Source organism: Eurosta solidaginis, chromosome X (genome assembly GCF_040869045.1).
Source record: "Eurosta solidaginis isolate ZX-2024a chromosome X, ASM4086904v1, whole genome shotgun sequence".
Lineage (NCBI taxonomy): Eukaryota > Metazoa > Arthropoda > Insecta > Diptera > Tephritidae > Eurosta > Eurosta solidaginis.
This window is the reverse complement of record NC_090324.1, coordinates 44,297,016-44,320,973: the sequence shown is the minus strand read 5'-3', so window position 1 is coordinate 44,320,973 and position 23,958 is coordinate 44,297,016. Positions and strand designations below refer to the sequence as shown.

Genomic DNA, 23,958 nt, shown 5'->3' with positions numbered 1-23,958 from the left:
TATTATTGCAAAGTAAGTTTAAGGAAATGACTATTACGACTATCATTTTATTAAATGATTGAAACTATAATCGCCGAAATGTATGTCAAAAATCCCCATATTCAGATCTATTCATTTTTGTTTGGAGTGGCATCATTGACAAATGTTATAAAAAATGTGCATTTTGACAGCGCTCTCTCGAAACAAAGAGTTGGAAATCCATTCATCTATGGTGTGTACCATCGCTGGCCTGCCTTGTGTTTGCGCGATGGTTGTTGGGCCCAAAGATGACTTGATACGAAACCCTCTAATTTTTTGCGCTCTCACGAGGGGTGTATCTCAAATTTGAGCTGGCAACAATCACAGATAAATCCCTCGCGCAAGCTGAAGCGGGTGTCAGAACAAAAAATGTGCCAGCTAAAATGAAAAACGGGCCAAATATTTCGGTAAATTTTAGTTTGACCTACAACTGTAGAAACGCTTTAAAAATTATGAGGAAAAGGATAAAAATACCGCTTTTAGTGTAAATATTATTAGGTCGAAAGGGGGGGGGGGGGTAAATATTATTTCCCGTTCTACAGTTATCACTAGAAAAAAGTTTTGCAAATATGAAGTCCCGCTGCAACCAGTCCATTTATCCATCCATTAAATGATGTTAACTATTATATCATAGGTCCGATTTACTGAAATTTGAAAAGAATATATGGTTTTCACTGTGAGTTAAATGCGGTACAATATTTGACTAATTAATTTAATCTAAGCGTAAATTTTACTTAGTTTTGTTTACATTTGACTCTAGCTAGTCGTATTGTTGTAAAATAAGTATATAGAAATGAATATTTAAGACTATCATTTTATTAAATGATTGAAATTATAATCGCCGAAATGATTGTCAAAAATACCCATTTTCAGATCTATTAATTTTTGTTTGGAATGGCATCATTGACAAATGTTATAGAAAATGTATATTTTGACAGCGCTCTCTCGAAACAAAGAGTTGCAAATCCATTCATCTATGGTTGGGCCGGTATGTATGCAATTTGTGTATATATGTACGTCGGTATGTATGCATGGCTATCACCATGCACTGTGTTTGCACGGTAGGCCAGTAATATGCAGTGGGTACATATAATCCGTAGGATGGGCGTTGTATGAGGGATAGATATTGTAGTGTAGCATTTCCTACGTTACAAGGTATTGTTGAGCACACAATCACACCACAACAAATAAACACAAAACAATAAAGGCACCGAAGCAAGAAGCGCTCAAAGAAGGTGAAATGACTAGAATCACTGACTTGTGTTTGCCTCAGGCAGCCACACAATTCGATCAGTAAAAACCAAGCTCCCTTCTGAATGAACACACAGCACATACACATATATTAACCAGTAAGAGTAAAACCAATATGCTGGTAGTGGTTTAGTAGTTGATAAAAAAGCGATGAGGTAGGACGTATGCATGCATGTTTGCTAACACTCGAAAAATAATTTGTAAAATATCTGTTTGGAAAGCGAAATGAATAATAACTTCCTCTGTTATTGCTACTCTCCTTGTTCAGGAAATACTAAACGAAAGAAAATAATTACGTATGTGTATGCGCGCATAATTATTTCACTAGTTGACGACCACTGATATACACAAACATCCATTTTGACAATATCTTCTCATGTACCTACGAACTATAAATACAAGACAAACGACAACAATATATCAGAACAGAAATTGACACTGATGATGACACAACGCTAAAGCCGGGTTGTCTCGAAAACTAATTTGACAAGGGATGAGGGCAAACAGTTCCAATATATATCAAATAAACATTTAGTGGTATATTGCTTTGGTACTATTTCGAAAGCCACCATGTAATCATCGTCAGGCAATTTCATAATGTTATCGAAGCTTTCACCGAGCGTCGAGCATGGACTAACTCGGTAAAACTGCAGTTACCTTTAAAAATAGGTTCAAATTGTGTTGTTATTGTAAAAATGAGATTAACTGAAATAAGCAAGGAAACAAAGTCAAGCAGGATAGCATAATGGTTAAGGCAATTGCAGTTTCATTACGAAATTTTCTGAGAAAAATTATGTGGTCTTTTTCGAAATGGTACCATCGCATTATGTCAGTAAATGTATATTTGTTTTCAGTTTATTTTAAAAACAAAAACTTTTGTCAAACTAATTAATTCTTTAATAAGAATAAAAGCAAACTTGTTTTGAGATAAGTCAAAATAAGCTGTCTTAATGGACATGATTGCTGTCTGTTGGACTGAAACTTTAAGCTGTTAAAGCAATTTATAAATAACCGTTTATCTATAATATAATCTAACATATTGCAGAGACAATGTATTTCAATAATGAAGTTGATTTTTTGCTTTTCACTGCAACTAAATTTTTTAACTCGATAATTTTGTGCCGTATATTAAGCATCAGCCAGTCGCAAAGATCCTGAGCAAGATATATAATTGTGCAAGTAAATGAACAGCTGAGTATAAAAAGTTACACATTCAATCAAAATTTAATATGTGTTTTTTTTTAAGATATCACTGTAATCTTAGAACTAGTTCTCATTTTCGGAATCAGAATCTTCTGAAATTTTGGGTTCGGGTAAAACATCACGAACCTCACTGATGCCCTCTAGATTTATATAAAAATAATCATGTCGTAATAGTATATCCAGTTTTTGACACATTTTTATAAAGTCTTTTAGTTTTACCTCGGCGATAGGCAACGGCTTCGAATAAACCAGTTTGCCTTCAATTAAACGACGACGACATTTTTTTCGGATATTCAGCTATTGAAAATTCTTCATCAGTAGTTATAACTTTTTTTTGAAGAATACCTTATACCTTATCCTTTGTGTATCTCAACCAGCATGTATCGCGCATGGGTAGTTTTATAGCTCCCCATGTAAAATATATATTAATGAAAAAATCGTCTTACAATTGTGTGGGCATATCGAAAGGTTTTGATGAGTTACGAGCTCCTCTAATGATTTATGCCCTACCTTTAGGCACGCATACCGGAACATTCTTCGCCTTTCTTTCAATTTTGGATTGAATTGAACCACACTCCATTTCTGTGTGACCGGATTCAATAAATTTGTGGTCGATCGTTTTGATTGTTGGGTGATTTTGACACAGGGCCTTGCACATTGCCACAAATGTTTTTTAATTTTTTTGCTGCCCTCCACATTTATATGACATCATGCTTGTTTGCAACATTACGAATTTGTAAATATTGTTACGAATATTAGCAAAACTGAGGAGTGCTGCCATCTCCAGGCCGATGCTAAGCAGTGACGTGAATTCACATCAATAATTCAATCATTACGTATCTACATAAACGAATCAATAATTGCGTCTACACATATGTACACATTCCGACGAGCAACATTTACATACAAGGCAGCGAGAGATGAGATGTCACACACAGATGAATTTACTTATACGCTTATGTGTGTGTGGGAGACTGTAAACTACAAACTCACATATGTACATCTGAGAAGCGCTAAAAAGTAGACAATTGTAAACAAGTAGAAACTATATGAGAACTATACACACACGAATATAGTTGGTAAGTTCTGGAAATGGAAGAGCCTAGAAGTATGCAGCGTAAACTATAAAAGCGGGGCAGGCGAGTAAGAAGGAATTCAGTTTGATTTGAGTTGTCAAGCAGTTGCGATTAAGACGATATCTAGCGAGCAATAGCAGTATTATTTTGAATAGTAGAGTTTCATTTGAGCTATCAATCAGTTTGGTTGTTAAGCAAGCTAGTTGCAAAGTATAAGTGTTATTGTGAAGTACTTTAATAAAGGCCATTTTTCCATTTTTCAATATTGGAGTTATTTATTCAACGGTTTAGTGATTCGAACTTAGCAGAGGATTGCAAATAAGAGGATTTGCAAGCAAATTCGTTACAATTGGTGTCAGAAGAGGAATTGTTGAATAAATTCCAGAAGACAACAAGGACATGGCAAAGTTCAGTGAATTGAAGATCCAGCAACTAAAGAAGGAGTTGGAGAGCCGTGGATTGAATACAAGTGGCGTTAAACCCGAACTTCAGGCACGGCTACGAGAGGCAATGGAAGCAGAGGGAATTGATGTGGACGAGTATGTCTTTTATCCTGATGAGGACAAGACAACAGCAAAAATTGAAGAGAAAAATGAAACACCGCAGACAATGGCGAACACAGACTTGAATATGATATTGGCTGCAATATCGGCACAAATGTCCGAAATGTCATCACAAATATCCACCAACATGTCATCACAACTGGAAGAACAAAAGACAAATATAACATCCCAACTGGAATCACGTATAGCATCCCAACTGGAGTCGCAAGAGATATGTATAACATCTAAGATGGAAGCACAAGAGGAGCGCTTATCATTGCAGGTGGTGCAAATGTCTTCGCAGTTGGAAGCACAGGAAGCAAGGGTGACATCAAAGCTGGAAGCACAGGATACAAAAATTGTGCAGCTCGAGAACAAAATTGATGCTGAGATAGAAGCTGTGAGAGGTCGTATACAGGAGTTGCAGTTAAATCGCCCAACAGTTTCAGCGAGTAATCCAAAGGTAAAGACACCATCCTTTGACGGTTCTGTTCCTTTTCAGGTCTTTAAGCTACAGTTTGAGAAGACCGCAGCAGTGAACAACTGGAATGTGGAAGATAAAGTTGCCGCGCTCTTCGTAGCATTGAAAGGACCAGCTGCCGAAATCTTACAGACGATTCCAGAGTACGAACGGAACAGTTATGAAACATTGATGACTGCTGTAGAACGACGTTATGGAAGCGAACACAGGAAACAGATATTCCAAATTGAGTTGCAAAACCGTCACCAAAGAGCGAATGAGACTTTGCAGGAGTTTGCCTCGGATGTTGAAAGGTTAGCTCATCCCGCAAATGCGGACGCACCCGTGGAATACACCGAGAGGGTAAAAATCCAGAGTTTCATAAATGGCATACGGGACGTGGAAACGAAGCGGGCTACATACGCGAACCCAAAGCAAACATTTTCTGAAACGGTATCCCATGCATTGACTCAGGAAACGGCGTCATTATTGAGTAAACCAGCATACAAAGCTCGCCGTGTGGAAGTAGAAAGGCCAGAGTAGGTAGACGCAATATTGGAGACACTGAAAGGATCGCAAAAGCGAAGTGAAAAAGTTATCAAATGCTTCAAATGCGGGAAGTCCGGTCACATAGCACGTCATTGCGATCTTGGTCTTAATAGTTCCAACAATGTGGGTGGCCGTAAACGCAAAGCTGGAGGAGATGAGAAAGAGCGAGTAAGAGGTAGAGAGCTAGATCCAGCTATTGAATGCCCTGTGATATCTGTGTCGCAAATTGGTGGAAAATCGAGCAGTATTACCGTCAGAGGGAATGTGGATGGTAAAGAACGAGTACTGACTGTAGATACGGGCGCATCTCATTCCTTGATCCGATCTGACTTGGTCAACAGGAGAGTAAAACCGTTACCTGGAGCAAAGTTGCGTACGGTCACTGGCGAGTATAACCAAGTTCAAGGCGAAGTGGTATGTGAGGTATTAATTGGAAAAGTCATGGTTCTACACAAATTCGTTGTGGCGGAGATCGTTGATGAAGTCATATTGGGAGTGGACTTCTTGGTTGACCATGATGTCAGGATCGATATGCGAAGAAAAATTATGCGCTATAAGAACCAGGACATACCACTTAACTTTAGTTTGGAAAAAGGGTTCAGCAGTAATCGGGTACTGGTGGAAAAGACTCGACAAAGACCACGAAAGTCAAAGGCAAAGGTTGATAGATCGAATGGGCCAAATAAATCAAAATCAAAAGTACCTGCGAGAGAAACACTGGCATCGACAAAATCTAAAAGACGCAGGAAAACAAAGCAACGAATTTTCGAGAAAGAATGCGAGGGTAGTTTCAAGCCGGAGCGCACTACTGTTGTGAAATGTGGGAACGATACCGATTATGCAAAGAAAATCCGTCCAGCGCAAGCTCTACGAAGTGGTTCATTGACCAAACAACAGAGTGTGAAAGAACGGCCCAGGGAAACGAGCAGTAAGATGAAACACTGGCAGGACAAGAACTTCAATTCGTAAGGTTCCTTGGCGGGAGATTTGGTAGTGTTAAACAACCCTCACCGGCGGAAAGGTGTTCCAGCCAATTTACGGTGCAGTTGGGAAGGCCCGTACAAAGTTGTGAAGAAGATCAGTGATACCATTTACCGCATACAAACCACTGGGAAACCACGGATTAGAAGGGTGGTACATTTGGAGATGCTAGCGGCGTTTAGATTGGGAGATTTGTCTGATCGGGACGATCAGACTTAGGTGGAGGGCAGTGTTAGGAATATTAGCAAAACTGAGGAGTGCTGCCATCTCCAGGCCGATGCTAAGCAGTGACGTGAATTCACATCAATAATTCAATCATTACGTATCTACATAAACGAATCAATAATTGCGTCTACACATATGTACACATTCCGACGATCAACATTTACATACAAGGCAGCGAGAGATGAGATGTCACACACAGATGAATTTACTTATACGCTTATGCGTGTGCGGGAGACTGTAAACTACAAACTCACATATGTATATCTGAGAAGCATTAAAAAGTAGACAATTGTAAACAAGTAGAAACTATATGAGAACTATACACACACGAATATAGTTGGTAAGTTCTGGAAATGGAAGAGCCTAGAAGTATGCAGCGTAAACTATAAAAGCGGGGCAGGCGAGTAAGAAGGAATTCAGTTTGATTTGAGTTGTCAAGCAGTTGCAATTAAGACGATATCTAGCGAGCAATAGCAGTATTATTTTGAATAGTAGAGTTTCATTTGAGCTATCAATCAGTTTGGTTGTTAAGCAAGCTAGTTGCAAAGTATAAGTGTTATTGTGAAGTACTTTAATAAAGGCCATTTTTCCATTATTCAATATTGGAGTTATTTATTCAACGGTTTAGTGATTCGAACTTAGCAGAAGGGCAAATAAGAGGATTTGCAAGTAAATTCGTTATAATATGTACATGACGATATTTCCACACTACATCTTTTACCTTGAGTTTCATCCCACAGATAGCAGTGTCCTTCAGCGTTGCCTGCGTTATACACAGTTAAATATATGCGAATAACACCACAATTTGCTTTTATTTAATTGAATTAGAGGTTTACGCCGATCACTTAATCGGCGACGGCGGCGCAGGTTCTATTATATACCGGCGGCGGCGGCGTGTGCGGTGCGCCGGCGTACGCCGGTGTTCTTACTTTAAAATGCTTGATATTTCGATTTAAAAAATAGTATTTATGAAAAGGTTTGCTTGTATGTATTTAAGGAAATCAACGTGTTGGCCATTTCGGAAAGATCCGAGGTTTTTGCCTCAAGATCTAGCAGACTGTTCAAACATTTTCAGGAGTACCTCCTTGCGGAGGGATTGTCCCTCGTTCACTTGCTCCAGAGAGGCTTCGAACCTAGTTCCGGTCTTTGAAATTGGTACTGCTACGTCTGCTGAAAAGCAATAGAGATACATAAAATAGCCACACTTTTGTCTGCATAACCCGTGCAAAGCGTAGTTTCACCTAGAATTAACTCCTAATAATCGTCGTGAACACAAATTCTTTAATTCATTTGTGGCTCCTTGGCGGCCACGCACAAAGTTGACTTACGGTTACTATTAATGGTCTATTAATACTCATGAAACTCGTGGCACAGGGCGCCTCCAGTTTTTTCGGCTGTTTTTAAGAGTTACTATTCCCGATGGGCGAACAGTAGCAATCCCGATCACCAGTCGCTACCAGGCCTTCTGACCCTTACACCATATGCCAGCACAGAAGCTATAGGACTGCGACTTCGAACTCATACCTTCGTCGACGTCATTTTCCTAGCAGCTCTAGCTGTAGCTGCGAATACTTTCCAACGGATGCTTTTGCCGAGCTACACCAGCGAAACAAATTGAAAAGTTAGGGAGTTCGGCCAAGGATGCCGTCATTGCGTAATGGGTGAAAATCGTATAATCCTCGGCGCATCTATATAATTAAAATTTTTAAAATGTAGACCAGAGTTTGTAGACAATTGTGTTCACCTCATTGATTTCAATAGTCTTCGTTAAATCAAAACGATATTTTAGAATGAAAGTCGACCGATTTTAAGTTGAATGATGTTTACTGCTCTTTTCCGGCCTAATGATATAAGAGCTCATTATGGATGACCGCGTAGCTTCAGTTTTCAGACTAGTACGACTGTCCACTTCGTTAGGGTAGTAGCACACACGGTCATTTTTTCCCCTGTCTTGGGAAAGCCTTTGCTTCACCACTTTGAGTGTTCTTGCGAAGGACAAAGCGTCACCTGGTAAATATATGTGCCTACGTATTAACATTTGTAAAAGGAGCCGCAACGTGTAGGTGATATTTAAACTTGGTTGATAGGCTGTAATCAATGTAATTCACTCCTAGGGAATAGTTTTGAATAGGGCCGCCAACTTTATGTCAAACCGGGAGACTTGGGTGTTGAAGGATGAAGTGTTAAAATTAAAATTAACATTTCAAACGCTATTGTATAGTTTCGCAAATAAACAACAGATGTTTGAACGTAAGCCCAAGTGATTTTTCAAACCCTTCTCATACGTACATATATTCTCAAATTAAGTATGAGGTAGAAAACATTTCAAAGGAGTGTTTATGCCTCTAAAACCTACTAAAGGATTTTGCATCACTGATTTCGCTTATTCTTTCAACCAATCGCAATTTAAAATTTAAAAAAAAATCGGAAAAAATATGCAAAGTGATTATATAAATTTATTATATAACGTTTCTTTTAGTGTTTTGTTTTAATAACTTGGTGAATTGGGTGATGCCAATTCCGTGTTATGCTGACATCGAAAACGCTTGTTTTTTTATATAACTTTTGAACAGTTAGAAAGAGTTAAATTTCGCAATTAGTTTCTTATAACTGACAGTGATGCGCATCCGTTGATACCACCTTCGACCATATCCGACCAATTTTCGACTTGAACAATAAATGACTTAAACAGTCTTAAACGAATAGAAAATATAGTACCGCGCCGGACGCCGCCGCCGCGCCGATATTTTTGACATTCAGCGGCGACGTGCGAAAAAAGACCCTAATCGGCGGCGTATATCTCTAAATTGAATATATCCTACGAATAAAAAATTAATTACAGTTCATTGCCCTCCTTCGAGATGCCTCCGATATTCAATAGCGTTATTATAACACACAGCAAAGTAGTACCGAATACCATTTTTTTATTGTTATATAAATAATTAAACATTTTAAATAATTAAAATTATTAGTAAAATGGAGTACGAATGTGTGCTGTTCTTAATTTTTTCCAAATATTGTTGAGCCATATCAACATACGTGTCATATAAACAGGAACAGAATTACTTTGTTGCCAGCCAGAAACATGAATGTGCGACAAATTATTTTGTCTGCCTCAACTTTGTGTGATTGAACTATACATTCGTGAAAAGGGTCTCAAACACAAAATCGGAAAAATAGCACATTCATTCTTCTGGCTAGCGAGCGAAAATATAATCTAATGGCCTGAATTTGTTTTATGGCTTTATTTCAGACGGTGCAATTGCAATTGATTTTTAAATTCAAATTGGCCAAAATAAAACAATTTTTATAAACAGTAAACGTTCCAATAACATGTATGTACATTAGACTGGGTCGATTTATTAATCGATATCGCGCCAAAGTTCCACTACCATACCCAAAAGGAATAATTTTCGAGCCTGCGAAATTTCATTTTTTTTTACTTTTTTTCGACTTTGATTTTTAAGGTTTTTTTCATGACCTACCAAATAAATTTTCATTTCTTTGTAAATATTTAATTTTTTAAAAAGTAAAAAAAAAAATGAAATTTCGCAGCTCGAAAATTATTTTTTTGGGTATGCGTAGTGGAACTTTTTTTCCTGAGCCCAAATCCTATCGAAAAATCGATGGCGCGATATCGGTTAACTTTCGTCCATACAAATCGACCCGCCCTAATTTGCATAAACTAAAACACATTAAAAATCTAAAGTATACAAATTTCTTATAGGAAACAAAGAGGCCTTCAAAAGAGATGCAAGTAACTATAGCACGGCAATTAGGATTAGAGCCAACTACCGTGGGAAATTTCTTTATGAATGCACGCCGGCGGTCAATGGACAAATGGCGGGTTGATGATTTGAAAAAAAATATGGATATGCACTACCACGATAACGATAAAGGGGTTATCGCAGGAAGTTTAATAACCTACAATAGCAGTAGTAATAACAAAGATCTAAACGAAAATTGTCAGCACCACCAACAAAATCAGCGTCATTTATCAATTTCACCACAAATTAGGGGTATTGTTGAAGGTCCAGATATTGAATTGGACTTAGAACGTGATGATTTTGAGCTTGGAAGTGAACAAGATTTTGATCCTATTAATGACGATATGTTGTGACAGCATAGACAATTGATAAGCGACAGCAAATATCACCAGGAATCACGCAGCGAAAGTAAGCAAATAGCAAACATTAGGGAGTTCCAGCAACAAAAGCACCAGCCTAGAAAACGACGGCAAAAAAAAAATATATTTTCAGGCAGTACTACAAAACGCCATGCAAATGAATTTGGTAGGCAGAACAATAAACGTAGCAACGAAGGATCATATTGGAACGAAGCAACTTGGACTTTTAGCGAAATTCTGTTGAACAATAAAAAGTACTTAGGAATAGAAAAGCTTGAAAATGTCAAAAGAACTGCATTTTATAAAAACAGCGTTTGTTGTCATGACAAGATTTCATATAAGAATTGGTTGGATGGAATGCAACTTGATTACATATTGCAATATTTGGCATTAGATAACATTTGTTCTGAAAGCCATTTGCTCAATATTAGTCCAACTTTTATCGTTGACGACGACGTTTACTGCCAGCATGCATATATTTCATTGAATACCAAAAAAAAGGAAACATTTTTGACATCTGGTGGATCCAAGTGTGATAATTCTAATCAACGGCTGGTAGGAGTTGTGGGTGTGAGTAAAAGAAAGGAAGAGAACAGTTGTATTTTAATCATTATGAAATCCTCCTACAATGCAAAAATCAAAGCAGATGCGGTTGTTAAAAAACTGGCGAATAATTTTTGTTTTCAATCTATATTAAAAGACTACGATATAGGTGACTTAAACAATCACCATACAGCTAGATCTAATATTGTGGGCAGTAATTCAACTGAACAAGGTTTTTTTTACAACCTCAATCAGGTTCTCAAGTATTTCTTGAAGATATCAATCAAAAGCCGGTATTGCAAAAACATGAAGGGTCAAAAAAAACAAGGAAGTATTTTCTTACTTGAATATACCGTCTGGCGTGTTGTCACGGTAAATAATTTCACAAGTTACGCTTTTGATAAAAATTTAAAAAAATATTTACCTAACTGCGTTCTTCAATTGCATACATGCAGGTGCAACCAATTTATCAGTTGGGTTCAAATAGGAAGCATCGAAAAGTTACAAGGGTTAGAAACATATCTTCATCAAACGCAGTCACGAAGAAATCCGATGAAAGAGTCACAAAATTGTACAATTTACACAATTGCTTAGATGAAAAGATGATGGAGCAAAGTAAGAAACTCTAGCAGCTCCATGTCAATGTAATCAGCATTAATATAAGTGATGCCATCAAATATTTGAATGAAGACTTTGAAGACCTGAAAGTTACGTTATTCTGCCAGCTGCAGATCGCGAAAACTATTGAATTCAAAACCGAATAATATGTAAGTATTATGCATGAAAATCGATAGGCATCGCGTATATTTATTGAATTATCAGTAAAAATTTTAATGATTTTATGAGTATTCCGCACTGAGACTAGTATGGGATAATTGTCTGCAGAGTATCAGAATGTGTCGATGGTGTAATATATGTAACACATTTTTCCATAGTGTGGTTTTTTTTATACTCAGTTGAGCAGAGCTCACAGAGTATATTAACTTTGATTGGATAACGGTTGGTTGTACAGGTATAAAGGAATCGAGATTGATATAGACTTCCATATATCAAAATCATCAGGATCGAAAAAAATTTTGATTGAGCCATGTCCATGTCCGTCTGTCCGTTAACACGATAACTTGAGTAAATTTTGAGGTATCTTGATGAAATTTGGTATGTAGGTTCCTGAGCACTCATCTCAGATCGCTGTTTAAAATGAACAATATCGGACTATAACCACGCCCACTTTTTCGATATCGAAAATTTCGAAAAACCGAAAAAGCGCGATAATTCATTACCAAAGATGAATAAAGCGATGAAACTTGGTAGGTGAGTTGAACTGATGACGCTGAATAGCAAATTAGTAAAATTTTGGCCAATGGGCGTGGCGCCGCCCACTTTTAAAAGAAGGTACTTAAAAATTTTTGCAAGCTGTAATTTGAAGATATCATGATGAAATTTGGCAGGGACGTTACTCCTATTGCTACATGTATGCTTAATAAAAATTAGCACAAAAAAATTTTTTTTAAGTCCAATTTTAACATAAAATTTAATATCTTTACAGTATATAGGTAAATTATGTAAACATTCAACTCCATTAATGATATGGTGCAACAAAATGCAAAAATAAAATTCTATACCAAATAGGAAAAAAGGGATGAAACATGGTATTTGGATTGGTTTATTGACGCAAAATATAACTTTAGAAAAAAACTTTGTAAAATGGGTGTGACACCTACCATATTAAGTAGAATGAAATGAAAAAGTTCTGCAGGGCGAAATAAAAAACCCTTGAAATCTTAGCAGGAATACTGTTCGTGGTATTATATATATAAATAAATTAGCGGTATCCAACAAATGATGTTCTGGGTCACCCTGGTCCACATTTTGGTCGATATCTGGAAAACGCCTTCACATATACAACTACCACCACTCCCTTTTAAAAGCCCCATTAATACCTTTAATTTGATACCCATATCGTACAAACCCAATCTAGAGTCACCCCGGTCCACCTTTATGGCGATATATCGAAAAGGCGTCCACCTATAGAACTAAGCCCCATGCCCTTTTAAAATACTCATTAACACCTTTCGCTTGATAGTCATATTGAACAAACGCATTCTAGAGTCACCCCTGGTTCACCTTTATGGCGATATCTCGAAGAGTGGAACACCTATAGAACTAAGGCCCACTCTCTTTTAAAAAGACTCATTAACACCTTTCATTTGATACCCATATCGTACAAGCAAAGTCTAGAGTCACCCCTGGTCCACCTTTATGGCGATATCTCGAAAAGGCGACCACCTATACAACTACCACCACTCCCTTTTAAAACCCTCATTAATACGTTTAATTTGATACCGATATCGTACAAACACATTCTAAAGGCACCCCTGGTCCACCTTTATGGCGATATCTCGAAAAGGCGTCCACCTATAGAATTAAGCCCCACGTCCTTTTGAAATACTCATTAACACCTTTCGCTTGATAGTCATATTGTACAAACGCATTCTAGAGTCACCCCTGGTCCACCTTTATGCCGATATCCCGAAAAGGCGACCACCTATACAACTACCACCAATCCCTTTTAAAACCCTCACTAATAAGTTTAGTTTGATACCCATATCGTACAAACAAATTCTAGAGTCACCCCTGGTCCACCTTTATGGCGATATCTCGAAAAGGCGTCCACCTATAGAACTAAGCCCCACTCTCTTTTAAAATACTCATTAACACCTTTCGTTTTATACCCATATTGTACAAACGCATTCTAGAGTCACCCCCGGTCCACCTTTATGCCGATATCTCGAAAAGGCGACCACCTATACAACTACCACCACTCCCATTTAAAACCCTCATTAATACCTTTAATTTGATACCCATATCGTACAAACACATTCTAGAGTCACCCCGGTCCACCTTTATGGCGATATCTAGAAAAGGCTTCCACCTATAGAACTAAGCCCCACGCCCTTTTGAAATACTCATTAACACCTTTCGTTTGATACCCATATTGTAAAAAACGCATTCTAGAGTCACCCCTGGTCCACCTTTATGCCGATATCTCGAAAAGGCGACCACCTATACAACTACCACCACTCCCATTTAAAACCATCATTAATACCTTTAATTTGATACCCATATCGTACAAACCCAATCTAGAGTCACCCCGGTCCACCTTTATGGCGATATCTAGAAAAGGCTTCCACCTATAGAACTAAGACCCACGCCCTTTTAAAATACTCATTAACACCTTTCGTTTGATACCCATATTGTACAAACGCATTCTAGAGTCACCCCTGGTCCACCTTTATGGCGGTATTTCGAAAAGGCGTCCACCTATAGAACTAGGGCCCACTCACTTTTAACCCCTTTCATTTGATACCCATATCGTACAAACAAATTCTAGGGTCACCCCTGGTCCACCTTTATGGCGATATCTCCAAACGGCGTCCACCTATGGAGCTAAAGATCCCTCTCTTTTATAATACTCACTAACACCTTCACCCTGCCACCGTGGTGTGATGGTAGCGTGCTCCGCCTATCACACCGTATGCCCTGGGTTCAACTCCCGGGCAAAGCAACATCAAAATTTTAGAAATAAGGTTTTTCAATTAGAAGAAAATTTTTCTAAGCGGGGTCGCCCCTCGGCAGTGTTTGGCAAGCGCTCCGGGTGTATTTCTGCCATGAAAAGCTCTCAGTGAAAACTCATCTGCCTTGCAGATGCCGTTCGGAGTCGGCATAAAACATGTAGGTCCCGTCCGGCCAATTTGTAGGGAAAATCAAGAGGAGCACGACGCAAATTGGAAGAGAAGCTCGGCCTTAGATCTCTTCGGAGGTTATCGCGCCTTACATTTATTTTTTTTTAACACCTTTCATTTGATACCCATATTGTAGAAACAAATTCTAGAGTCAACCCTGATCCACCTTTGTGTCGATATCCCTAAATGGCGTCCACCTATAGAACTATGACCCACTCCCTCATAAAATACTCTTTAATACCTTTCATTTGATACACATGTCATACAAACACATTCCAGGATTACCCTCGGTTCATTTTCCTACATGGTTATTTTCCCTTATGTTGTCACCATAGCTCTCAACTGAGTATGTAATGTTCGGTTACACCCGAACTTAACATTCCTTACTTGTTTTCTTTAACATTAGTAGTATGTAAATGCCGGTTCCAGCTCAAATGGTGCAAGAAAAAGTATATACACGCCGACACACATATATATACAGCAAAACAATTTCGTTGAATACTGTTAGGCGCGCACGTTCTTAAGCTTAGAGCTTTTTGTTTCTGTTCTGGCCGATGTATAAGAGAAAGCTTAGAGCTTTTAGGTTTTAGCAGAGCTTTGCCGTTCAGGAGAGGATCGTTAAATGGGGGGCCCTACATTTTTAAATGGCCGCAAATTTTTAAATAATAACAATATTTCTAATGGGTCCTAGACTTCACCCGAGCGTTTTAAGTAGTCCCATAGATTTCTAATCGAGCGATCAATCCCCCCACCCCCCTCTTTTTTCTCGTCTACAAAAAGTAGCAGTTGGACACCTGTAGTATCGTTCAATCCCAAACCCCAACCCTCAACCTCCCATCCTCCAACCCCCAACCTCCCAACCACCAACCACCAACCCCAACCCCCATTTTTCTCGTCTACAAAAAGGAGTCGATGGGCACTTGTAGTACCGCACCCCCTTTTTTTCTCGTTTGCAAAACAGGCCTATCGGGCACCCGATCAGGGGCAGATTGTTAACTAAAGGTTATTTTATTATTGAACTCATGATTTTCCATTATTGAACATTTTATTTGTTTTTTATTAGGGTATAAGTTTGTATATACATACTTACACATATGATTGTTTGATTGTAAGTTTGTGTACACATGCTGATGCTGGTTTACATATATATGTATATGCATATATATATATGCATGTGAGAATTTCATAATTAACTTTTTAACATTTTTATTAATTTTTTAACACAATTGCTAAAAGTTCGTCATTAAAATCCATTTTTAGTATAATTAAAATGCCTAGTTCAGCATTTAATTTTTCATGTGAAGATGATGATGTTATTATTGTGGATTGCATTATTTCGGAAGGAATTGGAATTTTGTCTCCTTTTTTAAATCGAGGGTTGAGTGAACAATTGCGAAGGAATTGCATCAGAAAACAATGGAGGAATAACAATATTTGGGTATTTGATTTACAAAGACTTCGTGAAAGTTTTATACAACAATTACTTACAGAACAGATGAAATATCATTTTCATTAAATACTTATGGAACTTCTAGAAAATTTAAAAAGGAGACAACATTTGAAGGATTTGAAGTCAGTATATAAGCATTTAAGCTAGATGCACATTGTGCTACATATGCCACAAAATTTCTTGTTGCTGTAAATTTTGATGATTGTGTAGTAATAAAAGAAACGATATGGTTTTAAATATTTTTTATTTTAATTTTTTTATATTTCACATAAAATATATTATTTCAAATTATAGTATTTGTATATTTATAAATAAAACATTTGTTTTGACTAAATTTTATAAATCCATATAAACTTTTATGTGTCTAATACGAGCAAAACCAACGATACCTTTATATTTGAATACAATTTCTAAAAACTCATTAAGAAGTTTATCTTCAGAGATCCACTCAATATCACAACTAACATTATGTTTTTTAGTTGAAGTTCCAGTTGGTCATCGAACCACTGTTGTATTAAAAACTTAAATTTTTGAATATCTACATCAATTTTAAAATTAACTTCAAATGAAGGAATTTTTTCCATCTTATCATTTAAATTAATTTTTCCAACATTTAGTATCTAATATTGCAGTTATAGGAACAGTAGCTACTGTTGGCTCGCAAAAATCAATACAATTATTTACATTCTTGGGTATATCTTTTGGTTGGATGACTTTTTGTATAGAACCTTCAGTTAGTTTTATCTTTGAAGGTTGTTTTCTCTTGCGCTTATTCTGCTTATCAAATTCTTCTGCTAGTATTATCTTTGAAGGCTGTTTGCCCTTACGCTTATTTAATAAATTTAGTTTTTGAAGCTGCTCATCAAATTCTTCCGCTAGTATTATTTTTGAAGGCTGTTTCCTCCTACCCTTATTTAATATATGCGGCTCCACTTCAGTTGTACTTTGTAGGGATTGTATGGGCTCTTCTAGTTTTTGAAGCTGCTTATCAAATTCGTCTTCATAAAAACTTTTTAACACCTTATCGAATTCCCCTTGATCGATCACAAAATTAAACAATTGGTGTTCGTCATCAAAGTTTATTAATTTTCAGAATCTACGTTAATGTTATTTCCATAAAGATATAATTACAAATAGCTCATTACACTTTAAAATTCATATTTATATCTCCTCGAACAGTAGCAATTGTTACCATACTGATAACAACCATTGGGGGTCCTTAAACATGACAGCATATAAATTATATATATATATATATACATATATATATATAATATATATATACAAACCGCAAAATACATACCGACACAGACACAACCATCCATATACATACATTTAGATAAGGGCTACTTGTTTCAATGTATATAAGTTGGACATCTTTTAGTAAAAAAATTTAGTAAATTGTTTAAAGCCGCTAAGCACTCATCTATATTTCACGGATATACATTTGATAAGGATTTTCAGCCGTGTCTAACCAGGATCACTTCAATAAACAGTAATAAACTATACTACTTATACATCGTTACTTCTTTAACACCGTTGATTATTGTAGGCATATTCCACATTATGAATCAAGTTCTTAAGGATTTAAAAGCACTTTCAAAGAAAAAAAGCTCGAAAAAGCCAATTAATAAAAAAATAGAAATGTATCCATGTAGTTCTTGTGAAAAGATATATACTCGCAAGAGGAGTTTAGTTAGACATATTGCAAAGAAACATCAAGTTATAAAAAACCCGCCATTTTTTGCGAGCAGTGTAAAATTCAAGTGAAACAAAACACACTTGAGAACAAATATACATAAAAAGAATTGTATGTATAATGTAAATAGTAATGTTAAATGTATTAACGCTATGTTTAATAATCGTATTGAGACATACGTTTCGAAAACGATCAACCCAATGTTTTAATTGTTGAAAATTTTTTTGAAAAACATTGTAACGAATTACCTGCACTTTAACAGAAATCTATAGAAAAGCATGAAAGCATCAAACTTAACTTTGAGTTATTTTTATTATAACATTAATGACTGAATCATTTATGGAGAACAATAATGTTGGTGATATAATTAAGGAAAAGTTTAGTAAATTGATTGAAAAATGAAAACATTTCACGAGCGAGATTGTGGTTGGAGTCTAAGTGAAATTATCCATCTAGAAGTAAACATAAATAAATATCAACCAATTAGAGGCTCATTATATTGTAACGAATTTTACTTGCAAATCCTCTTATTTGCAATCCTCTGCTAAGTTCGAATCACTAAACTGTCGAATAAACAACTCCAATATTGAATAATGTAAAAATGGCCTTTATTAAAGTACTTCACAATGACACTTATACTTTGCTACTCGCTGGCTTAATAACCAAACTGATTGATAACTCAAATTGAACTCTACTACTGGCCGCCAGATCGCGTGCTTAATCAATAACTGATTGATTGCTCAACTCAAACTGTATTACAGCGCCTCTTCATCTGTTGCCTTTTATACCCTTTGGTTTCCTCGTTCGAATTTTTCCAGAATGTATTAGCATTGTCCATGAGCTCTCAAACTTCTCAGCTGTAACTAAAATTGCACAATTTTATACATCTTTTAGGCGCTTCCAGAATCTACTAGTCCAGTAGCTCTCAAACTTCTCAGATATATGCATGTGTTTGCGCATTGACTCTCCGCTGCTCGTATTCGTACATGGTACATATGTGTAGACGCAATATCGCTCTGCTGCAAACCTCGCAGTTCGCAATCCACTCAGTGACCGATTGACGGCAACCAACCCAATAGAATCTCTGTTTAATCTTCTCAAGCTTCTTCGTGATACCAAGATGACCTCCGCTTGGACAATTATGCAGCTCGCTGAGCACGTCAGGAATCCTCTTTTTGGGAACAACTATCAGTTTATTCTTGTATTTACCATCCTCACTCTCCCATACTCGATGAAGGCAACCAGATATCAATTCTAAACTGTCATCTCTTCTCTGTTTGGTCTTTCATTTTGTTCGAGCCCTTGCATAACACGTGACAGATCTGCATCTTCTAGCTGGCACTTTCTTAGCTGTTCCTTGTCCCATTCATCTGTACATGTTATATTCATTAGCCGGACATCTATAATGTCTTCTTTAGCCTCGGCTTTTGAACAGTGCTTGCATTCCAAACTACATGGTCTTCGTGACATTGCATCAGCATTTCCATGGGTACTACCTTTTCGATGCTCAATGGAAAAGTTGTAGTTTGTAGTCGCTCGATCCACCGTGCCAATTGTCCTTCCGGATTACGGAACTGCAGAAGCCATTTCAACGCTGCGTGATCTGTCCTGACACGGAATCGCCGGCCGTAGAGGTATTTGTGAAAATGTTTAATGCACTCTACCAATGCCAACAGCTCTCTCCGCGTAACACAGTAGTTCATCTCTGGTTTTCCAATCGAACGGCTGTAATATGCAACTACCTTCTCCTGTCCATCGACCAGTTGTGATAAAACGCCTCCTATAGCATATCCACTCGCATCTGTATCTAGAATAAATGTTGCTCCTGGAATCGGATATGCTAACATTGGGGCAGTGCATAAACGCTCCTTCAATGTTTGGAAAGCCACTTCTTGCTCCTTCTTCCATTCAAAAGCTTTGTTTTTTCTTGTAAGCTCATGGAGGCTATGGGCGACGCTGGAAAATTTTGGTACAAATCGGCGGTAATATGTGCACAGCCCTAGAAAACTTCTCAATTCATGTAGGTTCTGTGGTCTTGGCCAATCCTTTACTGCCTCTATCTTTTCATTCGCTGTACAGATACGTTCTGTAGTTACCTTGTGGCCCAAATAATTTACTTCCTTTTTAAACAGCGTACACTTTTTGGGACTTAACTGCAGACCAGCGCCAGCTATTCTCTGGAAAACTTCCTCCAAGTTCTTAAGATGTTCATCAAAACTCTTGCCCAATACGATGATGTCGTCCAGGTACACCAAGCATGTTTTCCAATGTAGTCCTTTCAGTACCTGGTCCATGAGTCTCTCAAAAGTAGCTGGTAAATTACAAAGTCCAAAAGGCATCACTGTAAATTGCCAAAGACCATCACCGACACTGAAGGCTGTTTTCTCTTTATCTTCCTCCTTTACCTCAACTTGCCAGTAGCCGCTTTTCAAGTCCAGTGTGGAAAACCATTTCGTACCAGATAGCGAGTCCCGAGTGTCGTCAATTCTTGGCAACGGGTAGCTATTCTTTTTCGTACCGTCATTCAACTTCCGGTAGTCCACGCAAAACCTCATTTTTCCATCCTTCTTCTTTACAAGTACTACCGGTGAGCTCCATGGACTAGCTAATGGTTCGATGTCGCCGCTGTCACTCATTTCTTGTATGATTTGACTCACAACTTCCCGCTTCGCTAGTGGAACACTAGGTGGAGATTGACGGATCGGCCTCGCATCTCCAGTGTCAATTTGATGTTTCACAACATTGGTGCGGCCTGGTTTGGAACCATCCTGGTCAAATATGTTCGCGTATTTTATGAGCAGTTGTTTTGCCTTACTCTGATAGGCTTCCTCTAGCCCATGTGTCCATGCCGTGATATCATTTGAAAGATCAGTATTACTAGATGAAACGTGTTCCTGGAGCTGTTCACAGTTAATAACTACTTCGGCCTCTTGGCATCTTCCCAAAATAGCTCCTTTGGTCAAATTGAATGGTGACTTGAACTCATTTAGTACTCTTACCGGAATCCGTCCATCTTGTTTTGTCATAGCCAGGGTTTTTCCTACAAGTATGTTCAGTGCTGATTTATTTGCTGCTTCGACAACCCACAATTTGTTTGTCTCACAATCTCCATCAACCTTTGCCCAGATGACTGCTTCTGATTTTGGTGGTATTTGCTGACTCTCTTCCACCAGCACTCGTTTACTACTGTAGCCTCTCTCGTAGCCGAAATTAAGTGCCACATCCATGTTCTTATATCGCATCGTCTTGCTTTGCATATAGATTTTGATGCCTTGGTTGATTAAGAAGTCCACTCCAATTATGATTTCATCAACAATACCTGCCACTATAAAATTGTGTAGTACCGTGACGTTCCCAATTGCTACTTCACATTCTACTTCTCCAATTACCTGGGTGTCTTCTCCAGTGGCTGTACGCAATATTGCTCCATGCAATGGTCTTATCTTCTTGTTGACTAAATCCGCTCGAATGATGGAATGAGATGCACCCGTATATACATTCAGTAAACGTTCTTTTCCATCCACATGTCCTCTGACAGTAAGATTGCTCGACCTTCTTCCAATTTGTGAGATAGAGATTATGGGGCATTCAATTGAGGGAGTCAGCTGTCGCCCCTTGCCGCTGACTCGCTTTAGTTTAACGATTGATTTGTCTTGGAGATTTGCTCATCTCCTTCTGCTCTGCGTTTACGACCACCCACATTGTTGGAACTGTTAGGGTTGGTGTTGCAATAACGCGCAATATGCCCTGGCTTTCCACACTTAAAGCATTTGACTGCATCATTATTCTTCTGCTGCGTACCCTTCAATGCTTCCAAAATTGCGTCTACCCAGTCTGGCTTTTCCACTTCCACGCGATGAGCTTTGTACGCTGGCTTACTCAAAAGTGAGTCTGTTTCCTGAGTCAGTGCATGCGATACCGTTTCAGCAAACGTTGGTTTTGGATTCGCATATGTAGCCCGCTTCGTTTCCACATCTCGTATGCCATAGTGTATTCCACGGGTGCGTCTGCATTTGCAAGATGAGCCAATCTTTCAATATCCGAAGCAAACTCCTGCAATGTCTCATTTGCTTTTTGGTAGCGGTTTTGCAACTCAATTTGGAATATCTGTTTCCTATGCTCGCTTCCGTAAAGTCTCTCTAAAGTGCTCATCAATGTTTCGTAGTGGTTCCGCTCGTACTCTGGGATGGTATGTAAGATTTCCGCGGCAGGCCCTTTCAGTGCCACGAACAGAGCTGCAACTTTATCTTCAGCATTCCATTGGTTCACTGCTGCGGTCTTCTCAAACTGTAGCTTAAAGACCTGAAAAGGAACAGAACCGTCAAAGGATGGTGTTTTTACCTTTGGATTACTCGCAGAAACAGCTGGGCGGTTTAGTTGTAACTGCTCCATACGAACTTTTAACGCTTCTATTTCGGCATAAATTTTGTCCTCGAGTTGTAAAATTTTTGCATCCTGCTCTTCCAGTTTCACAAAGAGCTGCGATGATACCTGTTCCGAAATTTATGCCGACATTTCAGATATACGTGCCTCTTGCGCTTCCAGTTGAGATGCCAAATATGTCTTCTGTTCTTCCAATTGTGATGTTATACAGGTTTCCTGCGATTCCAGTTGGGATACCATATACGTCTTCTGTTCTTCAAGTTGTGAAGAAATTTGTGTTTCCTGTGCTTCAATCTTCGATGTTATTCGGTTCTCCTGCGATTCTAGTTGTGATGCCATATATGTCAAAACAAAATTCAACACACAACTAACATCACAAAAGCAAAATTCCAACAAATACTTGATTTCTGCCTCAGAGAAAACAATTATTTCATATGCAATAACAAACTATACACTCAAACTTTTGGAATGCCCATGGAAAATCCGCTCTCACCAACAATAGCCGATATTGTCATGGACGACCTATTTGACAACACCATCTCGGAGCTAAAACAACAACATAGTATTGACATTAAATGTATCACCAAATTTGTAGACGAGATTTTTGCAATAGTGAAACGCAAAGACGTGAATATAATCCTCGAGACACTAAACAAATACCACCACAAACTACAATTCACAATAGAAATGGAAGAAAATGAGACCATCCCTTTTCTAGGTGTTCGCATACACAAAGCCAACAACAGTATTATTTTAAATTGGTACTCGAAGCCAACATCCTCTGGTCGCCTGATTAATTTTTTATCCTCCCAACCAAGAAAGTATAAAATTAATACAACGAAGAATCTGATACGAAAAATAATGACGATTAGCCACGAAAAATTCCATAAAACTAATATAGAAAAAATACAAACAATCTTGAAAAATAATAACTACCCCGACCACTTGATACATGAACTAATAAACCAGGAAATCATGAAAAATAGCAACTCCCACAATAAACCACAAAACGCAACAATAGAAGTAAAGAAATATTACAGCGTCACATATATCCCAAAGCTTAGTACAATAGACCACAACATACTAAAAGAACAAAACATCACCTTAGCCTACAAATCCAACAACACATTATGCGTTTATACATATACAATAATGTTTGTTATCTTTTATGAAAAATAAATAGTGTAGCCCCTGATGATGCTGGAATATTCAGCGAAACGTTGGGCAAGAAGGTAAAATAAAGCGTTTATTTGCACAAAACATAATTAGGTCTCACTAGCCTACGATCCTTACTAATATTTAATTAAAACTAACCGCAAAAACAACAAAAAAAAAATAAAAATAATATTGCTTTGAATTATATGGATACTGATTCATTCATATATGATATTCAAACTGATGACTTTTATAATGATATTCGTGATGATATTTCAATATCTTTTATTTGTAATGGGAAAATATTTTTAATTTTCCTCAGTTGAATAAGAAGATTCTAGGTATGATGAAGGATGAATGTAATGAGAAGCTAATAAAAGAGTTTAAAGGTTTAAGAGCAAAAATGTATTCATTTAAAATTGATAACGATATAAATGAAACTAAACAAATTAAGGGAATAAAAAATTGTGTAACTTCTACATTGAGTTTAAGTGATTTTAGAAAATGTCTGTTGGAAAATAAATTGTATAATGCATCAATGTATACATTTAGAT

At 37.5% G+C, this 23,958-nt stretch overlaps 1 long non-coding RNA gene across 1 annotated transcript in view; it reads left to right on the top strand.

The window, feature by feature from the left end:
- The first annotated feature begins 10,038 nt into the window (after positions 1 to 10,038).
- The window catches only part of LOC137234280 (uncharacterized), a 105,745-nt gene continuing 91,825 nt past the window's right edge, over positions 10,039 to 23,958 (top strand). Inside the window, exons 1-2 of the long non-coding RNA XR_010947763.1 lie at positions 10,039 to 11,346; positions 11,430 to 11,741. This is a non-coding gene — a long non-coding RNA (uncharacterized lncRNA). The remainder of the gene's footprint in view (positions 11,347 to 11,429; positions 11,742 to 23,958) is intronic.